Below are 22,369 nucleotides of genomic sequence, written 5' to 3'. Positions count from 1 at the left end.
TATAGACACTGAATTGTCTTAATCTCATCTCTCCTTGGTCTACAATCTTGAAATTCTACATTCTGTTAAACTCTACCAAAAAGACAGGTCGTCCTGAGAGTAGTTGCATGGTATACCAAAACGTATGTACTTTTTCCAATAATAGAACATGAACAACGGTTAGGTACTAGAATGTGTTACTTTCGGCACTTCTGTCAAATGAGTCTCACGTCGTCCACTGATTGAGAGAGGATGAAGTCCGTCTATCAGCACAACTCATGTCCCCTTATAGTGCTAGAGCACAGTGACTGCTCTAGCCTGTACTGAGGAACCACTGAACTCACTGGGAGTCTGGGCTGCATCATGTTAGATCAACCTCTCATACTGTCCTGAGGAACCACTGAACTCACTGGGAGTCTGGGCTGCGTCACCTCTTATTCTACACAGAACACAACTGAATAATGTAACAAGGCATATAGAAATGTTGAAACTTCATTACAAAACAAGCTATTTGATATGGAATTTTAGGACCCGTGTAGGAATCCCCAAAAATATTGAATTTGGCCTTTACTTCCTATAGCCCAGAGAAATGCATTGAATAACACATTCATGAATGACAAAAAATGTATCATAAGAAACACGGTTTGAAATGATTTGTCCCTATATCTAGGAGATACAAGAAAGTTCAGTAAATATAAAATATATATATAATATATATATATATATATTTATTTTTATTATACACACAAAAAAGTGAACACACTTCAAATTAGTGGATTTGGTTATTTCAGCCACACCCCTTGCTGACAGGTGTATAAAATCGAGCACAAAGCCATGCAATCTCCATAGACAAACATTGGCAGTAGAATGGCCTTACTGAAGAGCTCAGTAACTTTCAATGTGGCACCGTCATAGAATGCCACCTTTCCAACAAGTCAATTTGTCAAATTTCTGCCCTGCTAGAGCTGCCCTGGTCAACTGTAAGTGATGTTATTGTGAAGTGGAAACGTCTAGGAGCAACAACGGCGCAGCCGCGAAGTGGTAGGCCACACAAGCTCACTGAACGTGACTGCCGAGTGCTGAAGCGCGTAAAAATTATCTGTCCTTGGTTGCAACACTCACAACCGAGTTCCAAACTGCCCCTGGAAGCAAAGTCAGCACAATAACTGTTTGTCGGTAGCTTCACGAAATGGGTATTCATGGCCAAGCAGCCATACACAAGCCTAAGATCACCATGCGCAATGCCAAACGTCAGCTGGAGTGGTGTAACGCTTGCCGCCATTGGACTCTGGAGGGGTGGAAACACGTTCTGTGGAGTGATGAATGGTTTTTCATGGTTCGAGCTAGGCCCCTTAGTTCCAGTGAAGGAAAATCTTGACGCTACAGCATACAATGGCATTCTAGACAATTCTATGCTTCCAACTTTGTGGCAACAGTTTGGGGAAGGCCCTTTCCTGTTTCAGCATGACAATGCCCCCGTGCACAAAGCGAAGAAAAGGTTTGAAAAAACTTGACTGGCCCGCAGCAATGTTCCAACATCTAGTGGAAAGCCTTCCCAGAAGAGCGGAGGCTGTTATAACAGCAAAGGGGAAACCAATTCCATACTAATGCTCATGATTTTGGAATGAGATGTATATTTTTTTTTTTACATATACAGTTGAAGTCAGAAGTTTACATACACTTAGGTTGGTGTCATTAAAACTCGTTTTTCAACCAGTGCACAACTTTCTTGTTAACAAACTATAGTTTTGGCAAGTCGATTAGGACATCTTCTTTGTGCATGACACAAGTCATTTTTCCAACAATTGTTTACAGACAGATTATTTCACTTATAATTCACCGTATCACAATGCCAGTGGGTCAGAAGTTTACAAACACTAAGTCGACTGTGCCTTTACACAGCTTGGAAAATTCCAGAAAATGATGTCATGGCTTTAGAAGCTTCTGATAAGCTAATTGACATAATTTGAGTCAATTGGAGGTGTACCTGTGGATGTATTTAAAGGCCTACCTTCAAACTCAGTGCCTCTTTGCTTGACATCATGGGAAAATCAAAAGAAATCAGCCAAGAGCTCAGGAAAAAATTGTAGACCAAACGGGACCACGCAGCCGTCATACCACTCAGGAAGGAGACGCGTTCTGTCTCCTAGAGATGAACGAACTTTGGTGCGAAAAGTGCAAATCAAGCCCAGAACAACAGCAAAGGACCTTGTGAAGATGCTGGAGGAAACAGGTACAAAAGTATCTATATCCACAGTAAAACGAGTCCTATATCGACATAACCTGAAAGGCCACTCAGCAAGGAAGAAGTCACTGCTCCAAACCCGCCAGCAAAAAAAACGACTACGGTTTGCAACTGCACATGGGGACGAAGATCGTATTTTTTGGCCATAATGACCATCGTTACGTTTAGAGGAAAGAGGGGGAGGCTTGCAAGCCGAAGAACACCATCCGAAACCGTGAAGCACAGCGGTGGCAGCATCATGTTGTGGGGATGCTTTGTTGCAGGAGGGACTGGTGCACGTCACAAAATAGATGGCATCATGAGGGAGGAAAATTATGTGGATATATTGAAGCAACATCTCAAGACATCAGTCAGGAAGTTAAAGCTTGGTCGCATATGGGTCATCCAAATGGACCAAGACCCCAAGCGTACTTCCAATGTTGTGGCAAAATGGCTTAAGGACAACAAAGTCAAGGTATTGGAGTGGCCATCACAAAGCTCAAGCTCATAGAAAATTTGTGGGCAGAACTGAAAAAGTGTGTGTGAGCAAGGAGGCCTACAAACCTGACTCAGTTACACCAGCTCTGTCAGGAGGAATGGGCCAAAATTCACCCAACTTATTGTGAGAAGCTTGTGGAAGGCTACCCAAAACGTTTGACCCAAGTTAAACAATTTAAAGGCAATGCTACCAAATACTAATTGAGTGCATGTAAACTTCTGACCCACTGGGAATGTGATGAAAGAAATAAAAGCTGAAATAAATAATTATTTCTCCTATTATTCTGAAATTTCACATTCTTAAAACAAAGTGGGTATCCTAACTGATCTAAGACATGGAATTTTTACTAGGATTAAACATCAGGAATTGTGAAAAACTGATGTATTTGGCTAAGGTGTATGTAAACTTTCGACTTCAACTGTATTTAACGCTTTTTAGGGGTTGGCACAAAACTACCTTCATACGAGTCCCAAGACGTGTGTGTGGGTCGTAGAGCAAAACTGCAAACACCATCACGTTCGTGACAGTCATACTAGTTACTAGGTGAAACTGTTCGGACGCTACAGACGTTTTCGTGAGATGCAGAAGTGCGACATCGGTGGATTAAACTGACAGATTTTGATGGGGATTTTTTAAATTATGTTACTTCGATTGGGCGTCAGGGCCACACTCCACTTAAACATATTTTACCAAAAAATGTGTGTTTAGTGAGTCCACCAAATCAGCAGCAGTAGGGATGACAAGGGATGTTCTCTAGACAAGTGCGTGCATTGGAGCATTTTCCTGTCCTGCTAAGCATAGTGCCTTTTGTGAGTCAGGGAAAATGTATGGATTAAAAAGTACATTATTTTCTTTAGGAATGTAGTGAAGTAAAAGTAAAAGTTGTGAAAAATATAAATAGTAAAGTACAGATACCCCAGAAAACTACTTAAGTAGTACTTTAAAGTATTTGTACTTAACACCACTGCCTAGTACCGTAACCATAATGCAAAATATTTCAGATTTCAAAGCTGATGGTCACCAAAAACATTCTTTAACTTTGTCTCCCCTGCCTCACATCTCTTCCAGTCAAGATCCTCTTTGCTCAAGCCTGTGTATGTGAATGAGGTCATGGGTCTTAAAGAGACAGTGCAAATGATACAGAGCACACTATTATAAGTGCAAATGTTGTTGATCAGGGCCCAGTTTCCCAAAATCATCTTAAGGATAAATTCATCGTTAGAACCTTCGTACCAGCATTGTTAAATCTCCAAGTTTTTTCCAAAAACCATCCTTATTAACATTGCACTTTAAAACACTAAAACTCCTGCCTCAGACCACTTGTAGAACAGTTAAGTGCGTCAGTAGATGCATTTTGCCCTCCTGTCACTTTATACACACAAAAAAATCGTATCCGCATCTTTGTGACAGCCGACAACTTCAGACCAAAGTTGACTAAATATACAAAGTTGCCGATGTCGTTGCAATTGATACAAACAAGTGACGTATGAAAAGGTGCTTCAAATGAAAACCGAGATGATTAAAACAAACAGTAGGCTATAGGCCTACTTCAATCATATTGAAATACATTTCATGATCAATCAACTGAGTTCTATTTTGCTTCTTTTTTTCTTTATTTCACCTTTATTTAACCAGGTAGGCCAGTTGAGAACAAGTTATCATTTACAACTGCGACCTGGCCAAGATAAAGCAAAGCAGTGTGACAAAAACACAGAGTTCCACATGGAATAAACAAATGTACAGTCAATAACACAATAGAAAAGTCTATATACAGTGTGTGTGAATGAAGTCAGATTAGGCTATAGTAGCAAAATAATTACAATTTAGCAATTAAACACTGGAGTGATAGATGTGTAGAAGATGAATGTGCAAGTATAGATACTGGGGTGCAAGGCTACTGTAGGCTACTGTCTAACTTGTTTCTATATATTTCATGATCTGTATTCTAACATGTGCGTGCGGGAGCTGATCCGTCATCAGTATTGTGAAATAATTATAATGTTAAGGAAAGACTTGAATGGAGAAACGTGATTCGAAAGCAGCGCTCCCTTTCTTTCGATCCCATCAGTAATCGACACATGCTCGAATGATGCACTTAGCGACCGTTCTGTCTGCATGGTGTTGTAGGAATGATGCATCGTTAAAACACTCGTAAACCTTCGTTCCATTGCTATTGGGAAAACAGGCCTAGTACAAGAAAATAAGTCCCAAATGGAAGGGAAAAGGATTGTTTGTCATCTGTAGCCCCATGAAATTAGCCAAAACAAGTTCAATAACTCAATGCATGCACACACTCCTATTAAATATGCATTCACCTGTATTGTGAATTGGCGCAGGCTGCATCTTGATTTACACAGTTTATCAATATAGATTTACCATTACAATAAATTACAACCAAAATGTTATGCAGTTAGAATGGTAAGTCAAAACTAAGTAAAAATGATTCTATGATTGCATAATTGATTCATTAATGCATACATTCTCCCCCATTTTTTTTTTTTTACTACAAAGATCTGTCTGGATTAAATTCCACTGTGACCTGCTAATATGCCTTCTTTTGATGCTGTGGAATCGTTTTGGTATTGAGTATCGTGATAGTATTGAGTCAAAATTCTGGTATTGTGAGAATACAGAAAATGCAACCTGCTGTTTTCAACTCTCTAAAGACAGCAGGAGCGGTAGAGATTCTCTGAATGATCGGCTATGAAAAGTCAACTGACATTTACTTCTGAGGTGCTGACCTGTTGCACCCTCGACAACCACTGTGATTATTATTATTTGACCCTGCTGGTCATCTATGAACATTTGAACATCTTGGCCATGTTCTGTTATAATCTCCACCCGGCACAGCCAGAAGAGAACTGGCCACCCCTCATAGCCTGGTTCCTCTCTAGGTTTCTTCCTAGGTTCCGGCCTTTCTAGGTTGTTTTCCTAGCCATCGTGCTTCTACACCTGCATTGCTTGCTGTTTGGGGTTTTAGGCTGGGTTTCTGTACAGCACTTTGAGATATCAGCTGATGTAAGAAGGGCTTTATAAATAATTTGATTGATTTGATTGAACCAACAGCTTGCTATCTTTTTTGCAATTAAGTCATGTGACTTACAGTTAGTGGCCCAGTGTCGTCCGGGTTTGGCCGGGGTAGGCCGTCATTGTAAATAAAAAAATTGTTCTTAAAAAACGTCTTGTCAATATGGGGGCGCTGTCTCCACTTTGGAAAAAATCGTGCCCAAATTAAACTGCCTCGTACTCTATTCTAGATCGTACAATATGCATATTATTATTACTATTGGATAGAAAACACTCTCAAGTTTCTAAAACTGTTTGAATTATATCTGTGAGTAAAACAGAACTCATTTTGCAGCAAACTTCCAGACAGGAAGTGAAAAATCTGAAAACGATGCTCTGTTCCAGGGCCTGCCTATTGAATTGCCTTATATTTATGGATATGCATGCACTGCATACGCCTTCCACTAGATGTCAACAGGCAGTGGAAGGTGGAATGGGGTGTCTAGCTTGATCTGAGGTCGAACAAGAGCTCTTGGAATGACGTGTCCAGAATTTCCTTTCTCTACCTAGGCGCGGGAAGCACCTCCCTATTGTCTTATGATAAGCGTTCGGTATACGCGGCTAATATCTCCGGCTTTGTTTTTATTTGATACATATTAGAAAAACATCATAAAGTAGGTTTTTCCAACCGAGTTTCGTCAGTTTATTCAACGTTTAATGGGACTTTTGGAGTTTTCCGTTCTCTGCGTCGAGAGAAATTGGGAACGTCATCAACATTGGCTAGCCTTGTGGAGCAAATTCGACAGGAGAAAAGGACAAAACCAAACAACAATTTATTCTGGACAAAGGACTCCTTGTACAAGATTCTGATGGAAGCTCAGCAAAAGTAAGAACAATTTATGACGTTATTTTGTATTTCTGTGGAAAATGTTGAGTCCTATTATTCGCGTTTTGGCGGGTGCTGTCTCGCTATAACGTAAGCTGTTTGTTATGGTAAAGTTATTTTTTTAAATCTAACATGGCGGTTGCATTAAGAACTAGTGTATCTTTCATTTGCTGTCCAACATGTATTTTTTAGTAAAGTTTATGATGAGTTCTTTGGTCAGATTAGGTGAGTGTCCAAAATAGCTCCGGACAATTTGGTGAATCGATGCTACATATTCACAATGTATAACCACGGTTTGCAGCTCTAAATATGCACATTTTCGAACAAAACATAAATGTATTGTATAACATGTTATAAGACTGTCATATGATGAAGTTGTTTCTTGGTTAGTGACTAATTATATCTATATTTGGTCAGTTTTGTGATAGCTACCTATGCGGTAGAGACATGGTGAAAATATGCGGTTGAGTCTTTGGCTATTGTGGTTAGCTAATAGAAATACATATTGTGTTTTCGCTGTAAAACATTTTAAAAATCGGAAATGATGGCTGGATTCACAAGATGTTTATCTTTCATTTGCTGTATTGGACTTGTGATTTCATGAAAATTATATGATATGATATCCCTGTCGCGCTAGGCTATGCTAGTCAGCTTTTTTGATGAGGATGCTCCCGGATCCGGGATGGGTAGCAATGAAAGGTTAACTGACTTGCCTAGTTAAATAAAGATTAAATAAAAAATACAATTGTGCATTCATCTTAACTCTGGGATAGGGTCTAGTTTCCTGAATTTCCGCCTGACTGACATGCCCAAAGTAAACTGCCTGTTACTCAGGCCCAGAAGCCAGGATATGCATGTAATTGGTAGCATTGGATAGAAAACACTTAATTTTCTAAAACTGTTAAAATAATGTCTGAGACTATAACAGAATTGATATGACAGGCAAAAATCAGAAGAAAAACCAACCAGAATAGTTTTTTTGTTGAGGTCCCAGGCTCTTATAATGGAATGTTATTGTTCCTATGTAATTCTCCCAGATTGCAATTCCTATGGCTTCCACTAGATATCAACAGTCTTTATTCAAGGTATCGGGTTTGTTTTTTGAAAAACATGCAAGGATTTGGAGTTTTGGTGAGAAGAGCACCGGAACAATATCAGTCGTTCTGCGCGCGAAGGAGAGAGCGCGCACGTACTCATTTTGCTTTCCTATTGAACATACTACTTTCTGTATGAAATATTATAGTTTATTTACATTTTAGAGTACCTGAGGACTAAATAGAAACGTGGTTTGACTTGTTTGGACAAAGTTTAGCGGTAGCTTTTTGGACTCCTTTGTCTGCACGTTGAACGAGTGGATTACTGAAATCGATGGCGCCAACTAAACAGACTTTTTGGGATAACTTTTGATATAGGGGGCAGCATTTTCACTTTTGGATGAATTGCATGCCCATAGTGAACTGCCTCCTACTCTGTCCCAGATGTGAATATATGCATATAATTATTACTATTGGATATAAAACACTCTGAAGTTTCTAAAACTGTTTGAATGATGTCTGTGAGTATAACAGAACTCATATGGCAGGCAAAAACCTGAGAAAAAATCCAAACAGGAAGTGAGAATTCTGAGACTGGTCAACGTTCAACTCATCGCCTATTCAATTCCCTGTAAGATATGGATCTGTTTGCACTTCCTACGCCTTCCACTAGATGTCAACAGTCCGTAGAACGTGGAATGAAGCTTATGCTGTGTTGTGGGGCCGGATGAGAGGGGAATGAGTGGTCTGGCAGATTGCCAGTTCCTGGTCATGTGCTTTCCTCATGATATCGCCTTGCGTTCCATAACTTCTACAGACACGAAGGAATGCTCCAGTTGGAACGTTATTGGATATATATGATAACAACATCCTGAAGATTGATTCTCTACTTAGTTTGACCAGTTTATTCGACCTGTTAAATAACTTTTTGAAGTTTTCGTCCGAGTTCGCCTGCATCTGCGCGAGCGTTTGGACATGTGCACTAAACATGCTAGCAAAAGTAGCTACTTAGACATAAGTAATGGACATTATCGAACAAAACAACGATTTATTGTGGAACTATGGTTTCCTGGAAGTGCATTCTGATGAAGATGATCAAAGGTAAGGGAATATTTATGATGTAATTTCGTATTGCTGTTGACTCCAACATGGCGGAGAAATGTTGTTATTTTTGAGCGCCGTCTCAGATTATTGCATGGTGTGCTTTTTACGTAAAGTTTTTTTGAAATCTGACACAGCGGTTGCATTAAGAACAAGTGTATCTTTAATTCTATGTAAAACATGTATCTTTCATCAAAGTTTATGATGAGTATTTCTGTTATTTGACGTGGCTCTCTGCAATTTCTCCAGATATTTTGGAGGCATTTCTGAACATGGCGCCAATGTAAACCGAGATTTGTGGATATAAATATGCACATTATCGAACAAAACATAAATGTATTGTGTAACATGATGTCCTATGAGTGTCATCTGATGAAGATCATCAAAGGATAGTGATTAATTTTATCTCTATTTCTGCTTTTTGTGACTACTATCTTTTGCTGGGAAAATGGCTGTGTTTTTCTGTGGCTATGTACTGAGCTAACATAATCGTTTGGTGTGCTTTCGCCGTAAATCCTTTTTGGAATCAGACATGTTGGCTGGATTCACAACATGTGTAGCTTTAATTTGGTGTCTTTCATGTATTATTTTATGAAAGATTGATTTTAATAGAAATATATTTGAATTTGGCGCGCTAATTTTTTTTCTGGCTTTTGGCCAAGTGGGACGCTACCGTCCCACATATCCCAGAGAAGTTAAGAAGGATTTTATCTAACAAAACGACCATTCATGTTGTAGCTGGGACCCTTGGGATTGCAAACAGAGGAAGATCTTCAAAAGTAAGTGATTTATTTAATCGCTATTTGTGATTTTATGAAGCCTGTGCTGGTTGAAAAATATGATTATCTGGGGCGCCGTCCTCAGACAATCGCATGGTACGCTTTTGCCGTAAAGCCTATTGTAAATCGGACAACGCAGTTAGATTAACAAGAATATAAGCTTTTAAATTATATAAGATACTTATATGTTTATGAATGTTTAATATTATGGTTATTTATTTGAATTGTGCGCCCTCCAATTTCACCGGATGTTGTCGGCTGGTGTTCCGCTAGAGGGACGCCTATCCCTAAGAAGTTTAAGATACCTGGGTGGGATAACCACATGTCATAATAGTAAGTACACATTTTTCTCAAAGTAGCTTGGCAAAGTCAGAGCTAGTAGGAAAAAGTAAAGTGAGAGTGGTTTACCTCCTCTTGTCTTGGAAATATATCCTATTGATGTTAGTAGGGCCCTTTCGTTACACAATCTTTGAAATAGTATTACACCCTTGAGTCTGAACAGTTTATGAGATTTTGCTTCACTCAGTTTTTCTGTACTTTGAAATAAATCTAACCATCAAGGATATCTCAGTGAAAGGGATTTCTAGAATATGTATATTAGTTAAAAATACTATGTCAAGCTAATTTCCATATCCATTCCCTCTGAAACTTTTGATTGTTGATCATCCTTTGGAGAGGATGGTTCTGTACTAAGAGAGATGTGAAAAAAGACCTGGAAGAAGATATATTGGAGAGGAAATGGGATAGTTAAAGAACCATACTGAAACAGAATGATAAATGAAGTGCATATCCAAAAAGCTCAATTTGATTTCAAGTAAACATTTTGTCTGACAGACTCGGATCCTTCAGGAGGGGGAGTAGACAGCACTTTGAGCTGCAGCCCCAAAACAATGTGACTCTCGCTCAATCTTAAAACTATTTATTCTAGTCTACTTTTTAGAACATGCCTTTTTGCTCAAGACAACCTAAGTGAAAAAAGCCTTTTTATAATTCTTTGCCGCTTGTAACAAAAACAGACCAGGTGTTGCTACTCACTGAAAAGCCAGACCTCATCTCAGCTAGTCTCCGTTTTCTTTCCGCATATTTTGTGGATGACCCAAACGGCAAAACATCAAATCAACAGTCACATCTGCTGCCTCTCCCACACTCAAGGAGAGGTGGTTTGGGTAAAGTGCCAAAACTCCCATCTGCCTGCTCCCCTGTGCAGTCAGAAAAACTACACACAGTGGGTGTGGCATGTGACAAAATATAACATTTGAACTGTAATACGATTTCGGGGCATTGAGGACGGGGGTCTCAGATGTTTTAAAGAAATGAGCTACAGACGGTTATATCAGTCCGCTAATACAAGACTTGTTAAAGGCCCAGTGAACTATTTTAGAGAATATATTTTTGTTTACATTTTTTATAATTATTTTGTATTATAATATTTCTATTTTGCAGGGGGTGCTGTCAGTTTGTCATGGAAAGAGCAGGTGTTCATAATGTTTTGTACACAGTGTACTTTGTATTAGTGATGCACCGATATGACATTTTTGGCTGATATCGATATCCAACTTTTTCCTTGTCCCAAAAAAAAAACAATATCGATAACCGATATTTAAAATTTGAGCAGCCTTTCAAAGCATTCTAGTACAGTTAAATAGTTAACACACATACATGGACGCAGCGGTCTAAGGCACTGCATCTCAGTGCAAGAGGCATCACTACAGTCCCTGGTTCGAATCCAGGCTGTATCACATTCGGCCGTGATTGGGAGTCCCACAGGGCGGCGCACAATTGGCCCAGCGTCGTCAGGGTTTGGCCGGGGTAGGCCGTCATTGTAAATAAGAATTTGTTCTTAACTGACTTGCCAACCTCTTGAAGCTAGGGGGCAGAATTTGGAAAAATAACGTTCCCAATGTAAGCTGCCTATTTCTCAGGTCCAGATGCTAGAATATGCATATAATTGACAGAGTGGGATAGAAAACACTCTAAAGTTTCCAAAACTGTCAAAATATTGTCTGAGTACAACAGAACTGATTTTGCAGGCGAAAACCTGAGGAAATCCAACCCGGAAGTGCCTCTTATTTTGAAGAATCACTGTTCCATTGCCTGCCTTTCGTCCATTTAAAGGGATATCAACCAGATTCCTTTTCCTATGGCTTCCTCAGGGTGTGAACAGTCTTTAGACATAGTTTCAAGCTTTTATTCTGAAAAATGAGCGAGATTTATCAAAACGCGTCAGTGGCTAGCTGAATGTCCTTTAATTAGTTAATGCGCGCGAAAGTTGTAGCTCTACATTTTCTTTATCTCAGTTATTGAATAGTTTACCGTCCGGTTGAAATATTATCGATTATTTATGTTAAAAACAACCTGAGGATTGATTATTAAAAACATTTGACATGTTTCTACAAACTTTACGGATACTATTTGGAATTTTCGTCAACCCTTGATGACCTGCCTAAGGCTGTGGAATACTGAACATAACGCGCCAAACAAATGGAGGTTTTTTGATATAAAAATATTCTTTATCGAAGAAAAGGAACATTTATTGTGTAACTGGGAGTCTCGTGAGTGCAAACATCCGAAGTTCATCAAAGGTAAGCGATTCATTTTATTGCTTTTCTGACTTTCGTGACCAATCTACATTGCTGCTAGGTGTTTGTAATGTTTTCTCTAGTGATCGATAAACTCACACAAACGCTTGGATTGCTTTCGCTCTTAAGCATATTTTCAAAATCTGACATGACAGGTGGATTAACAACAAGCTAAGCTGTGTTTTGCTATATTGCACTTGTGATTTCATGAATATAAATATTTTTAGCAATTTATTTTATTTTTTTTAATTGGCGCTCTGCAATTCAGCGGTTGTTGATGAAAATGATCCCGCTAAAGGGATCCATGCGTCAAGAAGTTAATTAAAGGTCAAACACACACACACACACACACACAGACTAAAAAGTTATTTTGTTGGCATTTACATATGTCCCCATTACCAGTAAAACATAATCAAAACCTATTTATTTCACTTACTTGCTGTTCTGTTTCGTTGTTCATTTATTCAGTCGTTTCATTCCCAACCAGGATTTCTATGGAACGCCGTTTGGGTCTTTGCGTGTCAAAAAAGAGAGACGTGAATAACACTATATGACGTGTCAAATAAGCTTGTTGACTAATCAGGACCTGAATATGACTGCACGTCACGTAATAATTTAACCCGTTCATAATTTTACGTATTGATTACACCATCACTCGTATTTCATGTCTCAACGATTCATCGAGACGCATGTTATGATGCTGGTAAAGTTGTCTCACGCACTTACAGTGCTGGTCATAAAAAAGCTAGCTAGCTCAATGTTCTTCCCCAAAAACATAGCAAAAAGACAATCTGTTATAGTAGCTATAGTTAGCTAGCTAACTATATAGCTAGGTGTCATCATCTAAAATAACCTTCGAAATTAACACAGTTCTTATTTGATTAATGGTGGTCTGACCCATGTATGTGAAGCTAGCCACAATAGCGGACTTTGCGGTTAGCCTTCAAAATAAAATAATGTCATTGACAGTAATGCAAATTAATACAAATAGTATAATCATGCCATAATTGAATAGATCATGCTAAACGAGGTTGGAATGTTATATAAAATCAACAAAAAGACAATCATTTGTTAATTTGACAAAAATGAATGTGAATTGAGACACATTTATTGTCAACCCATGTGTATTGAACACTATTCCAGAGGAAAACAATACTGCGTGGATGTTTTGCAGTCTGATAACTCTTTTGAGGACGTTGTGAATCTTTTGAGGACGTTGTGAATCTTTTGAGGACGTTGTGAAACGCGGAATTGTAAACACATCATTCGTGGATGGTGCTTAATTGTTTGCAGACTTTTTTGTACAGCTTTGACAGCGCTACTGTTGGTAGGGTGGCGCTTGGCTTGCAAGTGCAAATTCATTACACACAACATTCTATAATAGAACGGTGTTGTTTGAAATGTCAAATTAAAAGCTTATTTCAAATCAAGTCCCATTTTAATAGTCACATGTGCCGAATACAACAGGTGTAGACCTTACAGTGAAATGCTTACGTACAAGCCACTAACCAACAATGCAGTTTAAAAAAAAATATATGATAAGAATAAGAAATAAAAGTAACAAGTAATTAAACAGCATCAGTAAAATAACAATAGCGAGACTATATACAGGGGGGTACCGGTACAGAGTCAATGTGCAGGGAGACACCGGTTAGTTGAGGTGATCAAATCAAAGTTTGTCACGTGCGCCCAATACAACAGGTGTAGACCTTACAGTGAAATGCTTACTTACCAACAGTGCAATTTTGAAGTAAAACATAGGCATTAGGTGAACAATAGATAAGGAAATAAAAAACAACAGTGAAAAGACAGTAAATAACAACAGTAGCAAGGCTATATACAGTAGCGAGGCAATATACAGGCACCAGTTAGTCGGGCTAATTGAGGTAGTATGTACATGAATGTATAGTTAAAGTGACTATGCATATATGATAAACAGAGAGTAGCAGCAGTGTAAAAGAGGGGTTGGGGGGGACGAAGACGCACAACGGAAATAGTCCTGGTAGCCATTTGATTAGGTGTTAAGGAGTCTTATGGCTTGGGGGTAGAAGCTGTTTAGAAGCCTCTTGGACCTAAACTTGGTGCTCCGGTACCGCATGCCGTGCATTAGCCGAGCGAAAACTCTATGACCAGGGTGGCTGGAGTCTTTGACAATTTTTAGGGCCTTCCTCTGACACCGCCTGGTATAGAGGTCCTGGATGGCAGGAAGCTTGGCCCCAGTGATGTACTGGGCCGTTCGCCAGTCGCGAAAGCCAACATCACCCACGACAGAGAACGGTTGATTGTCAAGGGCAATGAATACCATTATCTTGCCGTTAATGGATTTCACCTTTGTTGTCTCTCTGAAATGTTCTTACTCTTTCAAATGACTGCTTGACTTGTTGACTGCTCAATCCACACAGCAGGCATTGTGGGTTTGGTTAGGAATGCTGTGTTGCACGTGTAGCGCGACATTTTATGTGGCGTCATATTTCATGTATCTACGTTATATAGGTATGCACGTCAGATTTTACATCGGTTTTTCACATTGGCGTTAAAATAGACATCGGGCCGATACCGATGTTGGCATTTTTAGATAATATCGGCCGATTCCGATATGTTCACTGATATATCGTGCATCCCTACTTTGTATCCCTCATTTATCCCATTATTTTGGCAGTTACCTGTATCTCTCAACTCTTGGCCTATCTTTGAAACCAGATGTGGGTCAATGGAACCCAGCTCTGTCGACACATACCAACAAACTACTCTGAGCTTTTTTACATCCCATCTATAATTCAATAACCTCTTTAAGTTTTCATGGGAGAAATGTCTTATGAATCCACTGACATGTTTTTACTAAAGCATGAGTGATTCTAAGGGTGCTCCTCCAGGCTGTGAAAGAAGAGTATAATGAGGACTGCAGCGTTGTGGTGAAGATGAGCCCATTCTGTCCTACGACTGCCAACATACGCCTTTGATAAAGAGTTTGGGTGAATTTGATGGTCTGTATCAAATGCATGTGTCCATCTACTTTCACACTACCCCTGGGTGGTCTACAGTGCTTTGCAAAAGTATTCACTCCCTTGGCTTTTTTCCTATTTTGTTGCATTACAACCTGTAATTTAAATTGATTTTTATTTGGATTTCATGTAATGGACATACACAAAATAGTCCAAATTGGTGAAGTGAAATGGAAAAAATAACTTGTTTCACAAAATTAAAAAAAAGAAAAAAAAGAAAATATGTATTCACCCCCTTTACTATGAAACCCCTTTACTATGAAACCCCTAAATAAGATCTGGTGCAACCAATTACCTTCAGAAGTCACACAATTAGTTAAATAAAGTCCACCTGTGTGTAATCTAAGTGTCACATGATCTGTCACATGATCTCAGTATATATATATATATTCACCTGTTCTGAAAGGCCCCAGAGTCTGCCACACCACTAAGCAAGGGGCACCACCAAGCAAGCGGCACCATGAAGACCAAGGAGCTCTCCAAAACAGGTCAGGGACAAAGTTGTGGAGAAGTACAGATCAGGGTTGGGTCAAGGCATGTGGGAGACTCCCCAAACATATGGAAGAAGGTACTCTGGTCAGATGAGACTAAAATGTTGCTTTTTGGCCATCAAGGAAAACGCTATGTCTGGCACAAACCCAACACCTCTCATCATCCCGAGAACCCCATCCCCACAGTGAAGCATGGTGGTGGCAGCATCATGCTGTGGGGGTGTTTTTCCATCGGCAGAGACTGGGACACTGGTCAGAATTGAAGGAATGATGGATGGCCCTAAATACAGGGAAATTCTTGAGGGAAACCTGTTTCAGGCTTCCAGAGATTTGAGACTGGGACGGAGGTTCACCTTCCAGCAGGACAATGACCCTAAACATACTGCTAAAGCAACACTCGAGCGAAAGGTGCAAAAGGTGGCTCTACAAAGTATTGACTTTCAGCGGGTGAATAGTTAGGCACGCTCAAGTTCTGTTTTTTTGTCTTATTTCTTGTTTGTTTCACAATAAAATATATTTTTCATCTTCAAAGTGGTAATCAGGTTGTGTAAATCAAAAGACACAAACCCCCCAAAATACATTTTAATTCCAGGTTGTAAGGCAACAAAATAGGAAATGAAACTGAAATTAAACTGCCCTACTGCTCCTCATACTTATACTTTACCAGTACTGCCAGTCAACATTCTTAACTTCAAATGGCTGCCTTATAACACTGCCTGTCAAGATCTGTCTACAGCGTGTGTAGCCTGTTGTCTGTGTATGTGTTAGTGAGTTTAAGCCTAGGTTCAAAGGGAAGAGTGAGTGAGAGAGAAGAGTGGCAGGCAGCTAGATGGTGGCGGGTAACTCAACCGCAGCACCAGGAAGGCAGCGTAAGCCGATTAGCCTATCAAACTCTGATACAGCTCTGAGGATTAGCCTATCAAACTCTGATACAGCTCTGAGGCTATGACAGAACAGCCCAAATACTCTTTCCCTTTTTGCAAATATCCCCACAGAGGAAACGCACTGTGAATCTCATCCACACCACTCATTTTATCCAGTGACTTGGTTCCTGCTGTGTTCTGGGCCCCAGGGGAGCGCTGGTGCAAATAGATTGTATTACAGAGGAGCGGATGACGATGCTATGCCTGTCTTTTACTTCCAGGTCAGATACAGGTGCTCATATATTCCTCATCTGAGGTGTGACATGAGGAAATATGTCATCAAATACATCCTGCAAAAAACACAAAAGTCATCAATATGTCCACTGAAATGTAAATGAAATGGGCCCTGGTGCTGACATTATTCATACTGTAGGAATATCTACGCTCACAAAAACTATATGTGCATAAGAAAGTGAAAAGATAATTAAAGAATCCCTGTTGAATTGGCACCATATCAATCCAGCTCTCCTGCATAGCTAGGCTACTTTCTGTTATAATACTGAATCTGCTGAATGTGAAAATGGAAAAAGATACCAGCCCTACAGTTTATTAGAGGATTAGTGTGAAGAGGTCTTGAGAGGTCCAACTGAAATAGGGAAGAGAAGTGTGACACTGCTTTCACGTTTCAAAGGGATGGTGTGTCCAAAGGAAACAAAGTAAAACAATATCTACAAAGGATATTGTGTAATGTTTCCAACAGTCAAAACAACAATGACATCATTTCCAGCCATTTCCATCAAAACAAGTATGTCTTCAGGTATAAAGCTATTCTCAATTCCCCATCATCCTCCACACAGGATTTGGACTCAGACACCATGACTAACCCATTACAGTTTAAGCCGGGGGGGGGGGGGGGGGGGGGGGGGGGTCCTACTAAGCTATAAGGAAATGTTTTAAGGTCATACTAAGGAACATTTTGCTATTTGATTTAGAAATTAAAGGCCCTTGACATAGTCCCCCATCACCCTCCACACAGGATATAGACTCATATACCAAGGTGATGTGGTTAACGTTCCATGTAGAGCTATTCTTCTGTTGGAGGGTACATTCTGTTGGCTCATTGTTGGCTCCCTATTGACAGTGGCACTGCATCCCTGACAGATTGTGCTCCAAAAATGTTTACGGACAACAGATGGACAGAGCGGTCCAGTGATGAGATTTCACTTGTGCGTACCGCATTAGTAATACATACAGTTGAAGTCGAAAGATTACATAGCTCTTAGCCAAATACATTTTACATCTAATTCTAGTAGAAATTCAGTTAGGATCACCACTTTATTTTAAGAATGTGAAATGGCAGAACTAAGAAATAATTATTTATTTCAGCTTTTATTTCTTTCATCACATTCCCAGTGGGTCAGAAGATTACATACACTCAATTAGTATTCGGTAGCATTGTCTTTAAATTGTTAAACTTGGGTCAATGTTTTGGGTGCCTTACACAAGCTTCCCACAATAAGTTGGGTGAATTTTGGCCCATTCCTCCTGACAGAGCTGGTGTAAAAGTCAGGTTTGCTGCTGGTGACTCTCTGATCCACCTCTACGCAGACGACACCATTCTGTATACTTCTGGCCCTTCTTTGGACACCGTCTTAACTAACCTCCAGACGAGCTTCAATGCCATACAACTCTCCTTCCGTGGTCTCCAACTGCTCTTAAATGCAAGTAAAACTAAATACATTCTCTTCAACCGATCGCTGCCCGCCCAACATCACTACTCTGGATGATTCTGACTTAGAATATGTGGACAACTACAAATACCTAGGTGTCTGGTTAGACTGTAAACTCTCCTTCCAGACTCAAATTAGGCATCTCCAATCCAAAATTAAATCTAGAATCAGCTTCCTATTTCACAACAAAGCATCCTTCACTCATTCTGCCAAACATACCCTCGTAGAACTGACTATCCTACCGATCCTCGACGATGTCATTTATAAAATAGCCTCCAACACTCTACTCTAAAATTTGATGCAGTCTATCGCAGTGCCATCCATTTTGTCACCAAAGCCCCATATACCACCCACCATTGCAACCTGTATGCTCTCGTTGGCTGGCCCTCGCTTCATATTCGTCGCCAAACCCACTGGCTCCAGGTCATCTATATCTCTTTGCTAGGTAAAGCCCCGCCTTATCTCAGCTCACTGGTCACCATAGCAGCACCCACCCGTTGAACGTGCTCCTGCAGGTATATCTCACTGGTCACACCCAAAGCCAATTCTTCCTTCGGCCGCCTTTCCTTTCAGTTCTCTGCTGCCAATGACTGGAACAAATTGCAAAAATCACGGAAGCTGGAGACTCATATCTCCCTCACTAACTTTAAGCACCAGCTGTCAGAGCAGCTCATAGATCACTGCACCTGTACATAGCCCACCTGTAATTAGCCCATCCAACTACCTCATCCCCATACTGTTATCAATTTGATTTATGTTGCTCCATTGCACCCCAGTATCTCTACTTGTATACTCATCTTCTGCACATCTATCACACCAGTGTTTAATTGCGTTATTGTAATTATTTCGCCACTAAGGCCTATTTATTGCCTTACCTCCGTTATCCTACCTCATTTGCAAACACTGTATATAGACTTGTTCTATTGTAATATTGTCTATGTTTGTTTATTCCATGTGTAACTCTGTGTTGTTGTTTGTGTTGCACTGCTTTGCTTTATCTTGGCCAGGTCGCAGTTGTAAATGAGAACTTGTTCTCAACTAGCCTACCTGGTTAAATAAAAGGTGAAATAAAAACATTTAAAAAGTTTAGGCATTCTTGCTCACACACGCTTTTTCAGTTCTGCCTACACATTTTCTATAGGATTGAGGTCAGGGCTTTGTGATGGCCACTCCAATACATTGACTTTGTTGTCCTTAAGCCATTTTGCCACAACTTTGGAAGTATGCTTGGGGTCATTGTCCTTTTGGAAGACCCATTTGCGGCCAAGCTTGAACATCCTGATTGATGTCTTGAGATGTTGCATCAATATTCCCACATAATTTTCCTGCCTCATGATGCCATCTATTTCGTGAAGTGCACCAGTCGCTCCTGCAGCAAAGCACCTCCACAACATGATGCTGCCACCCCCATATATCACGGTTGGAAAGGTGTTCTTCGGCTTGCAAGCCTCCCCCTTTTACCTCCAAACATAACAATGGTCATTATGGCCAAACAGTTCTATTTTTGTTTCATCAGACCTGAGGACATTTCTCCAAAAAGTACGATCTTTTTCCCCATGTGCAAACCGTAGTCTGGCTTTTTTATGGTGGTTTTGGAGCAGTGGCTTTTCCTTGCTGAGCGGCCTTTCAGGTTATGTCGATATAGGACTCGTTTTACTGTGGATATAGATACTTTTGTACCTGTTTCCTCCAGCATCTTCACAGGGTTCTTTGCTGTTGTTCTGGGCTTGATTTGCACTTTTCGCACCAAAGTTCGTTCATCTCTAGGAGACTGAACGCGTCTCCTTCCTGAGCGGTATGACGGCTACGTGGTACCATGGTGTTTATAATTGCGTACTATTGTTTGTACAGATGAACGTGGTACCTTCAGGCATTTGTAAATTGCTCCCAAGGATGAACCAGACTTGTGGAGGTCCTCACATTTTTTTTTCTTCGCTGTTTTCTTTTGATTTTCCCATGATGTCAAGCAAAGAGGCAATGAGTTTGAAGGAAGGCCTTGAAATACATCCACAGGTTCACCTCCAATTGACTCAAATTATGTCAATTAGGCTATCAGAAGCTTCTAAAGCCATGACATCATTTTCTGGAATTTCCCAAGCTGTTTAAAGGCACAGTCAACATAGTGTATGTAAACTTCTGACCCACTGGAATTGTGATACAGTGAATTATAAGTGAAATAATCTGTGTGTAAACAAATGTTGTAAAAATGACTTGTGTCATGCACAAAGTAATGTCCTAACCGACTTGCCAAAACTATAGTTTGTTAACAAGAAATGTGTGGAGTGGTTGAGAAACGAGTTTAATGACTCCAACCTAAGTGTATGTAAACTTCCGACTCCAACTGTATGTCATACAGTATATTTTTTATGTAAAGTACTACCGTCGTTGTGGTGTTATTAATTCAACCTAAGGCTTGAGCTGCTGCTGTCCTGTTTTGGGAATGACCGTGCACATCAGACAAGTGTGGCACAGTGTTGGCTGGCCGAGGAGGTTACCAGACATCACTGGTCATCACAGCTGTAAAAGTGAGTGAGCGTGAGTAACAACTTCCAAACGCTAGTTTTAATATCATGAAAATGGACTGCCACTTTCTTGCTGTTGTACTGCAGATCACTGTGTAATGTAAAGTGTTCCACTCAACAGGAAGGGAACCTGTCTGTAGTTAGAGGAGTGGGGAACATTCTCAGAACATTATGGGGCAGTGTGTGTGTGTGTACAGGAAGAGAAACTGTCTGTAGTTAGAGGAGTGGGGAACATTCACAGAACATTATGGGGGAGTGTGTGTGTGTGTGTACAGGAAGAGACAAACGCTGAAAATTGTCATTACAATTGTAGTACATTTGTGTTCAAGGCCAAAGACACAGGACAGGCACAGTACAAGCTTGCACCCTGTGGTAAGAAAAAGGATATTGATAGCTTAGAGATTTGGGTTCATATTCTCTTTGGTATACAGTCCAGAGTAGGGATGGGCACGGTTATTTCAATATCTGAACAGACGTTAGTATTTGATTACTTGCGAGAGTATTCATTTAAAAAAATGTTCAAAAAACAGAGGCCTATTTAAATGAAAATGCTTCGCTTAAAATGTAATTATCTGTGTGACATACAAGGATAGACCATGACATTAGACATTTTAATAAAACAATCAGTTATGAGTGCGCCAGTGGTGGAAAAAGTACCCAACTGTCATACTTGAGTAAAAGTATAGATACCTTAATAGAAAGTTACTCAAGTAAAAGTGAAAGTCAGCCAGTAAAATACTACTTGAGTAAAAGTCTAAAAGTATTTGGTTTTAAATATACTTAAGTATTAAAAAATACAAGTATAAATATTTTAAAATTCCCTATATTAAGCAAAGCAGAAGGCACCATTTTCTTGTTTTTAAAATGTATGGATAGCCAGGGTCACACTCCAACACTCAGACATTATATACTGATAGCCCTGGGCACACTACAACACTCAGACATTATTACAGATAGCCCTGGGTACACTCCAACACTCAGACATTATTACAGATAGCCCTGGGTACACTCCAACACTCAGACATTATTACAGATAGCCCTGGGCACACTCCAACACTCAGACATTATTACAGATAGTCAGGGGCACACTCCAACACTCAGACATCATTACAGATAGCCCTGGGCACACTCCAACACTCAGACATTATTACAGATAGCCCTGGGCACACTCCAACACTCAGACATCATTACAGATAGTCAGGGGCACACTCCAACACTCAGACATTATTACAGATAGCCCTGGGCACACTCCAACACTCAGACATTATTACAGATAGCCCTGGGTACACTCCAACACTCAGACATTATTACAGATAGCCCTGGGTACACTCCAACACTCAGACATTATTACAGATAGCCCTGGGTACACTCCAACACTCAGACATTATTACAGATAGCCCTGGGCACACTCCAACACTCAGACATTATTACAGATAGCCCTGGGCACACTCCAACACTCAGACATTATTACAGATAGTCAGGGGCACACTCCAACACTCAGACATCATTACAGATAGCCCTGGGCACACTCCAACACTCAGACATTATTACAGATAGCCCTGGGCACACTCCAACACTCAGACATCATTACAGATAGTCAGGGGCACACTCCAACACTCAGACATTATTACAGATAGCCCTGGGCACACTCCAACACTCAGACATCATTACAGA

General features: G+C 40.1%; 1 protein-coding gene across 1 annotated transcript in view; it reads right to left on the bottom strand.

Annotated features, from left to right (window-relative positions):
* LOC120064140 (SH3 domain-binding protein 4) overlaps nt 1-22,369 on the bottom strand; it is a 91,773-nt gene that overhangs the window by 57,526 nt on the left and 11,878 nt on the right. The window lies entirely within an intron of this gene.

The sequence above is a fragment of the Salvelinus namaycush genome, chromosome 19, assembly GCF_016432855.1.
Source record: "Salvelinus namaycush isolate Seneca chromosome 19, SaNama_1.0, whole genome shotgun sequence".
Lineage (NCBI taxonomy): Eukaryota > Metazoa > Chordata > Actinopteri > Salmoniformes > Salmonidae > Salvelinus > Salvelinus namaycush.
Note: the sequence above shows the minus strand (reverse complement) of the source record. Positions and strands in the feature narration are given on the sequence as shown.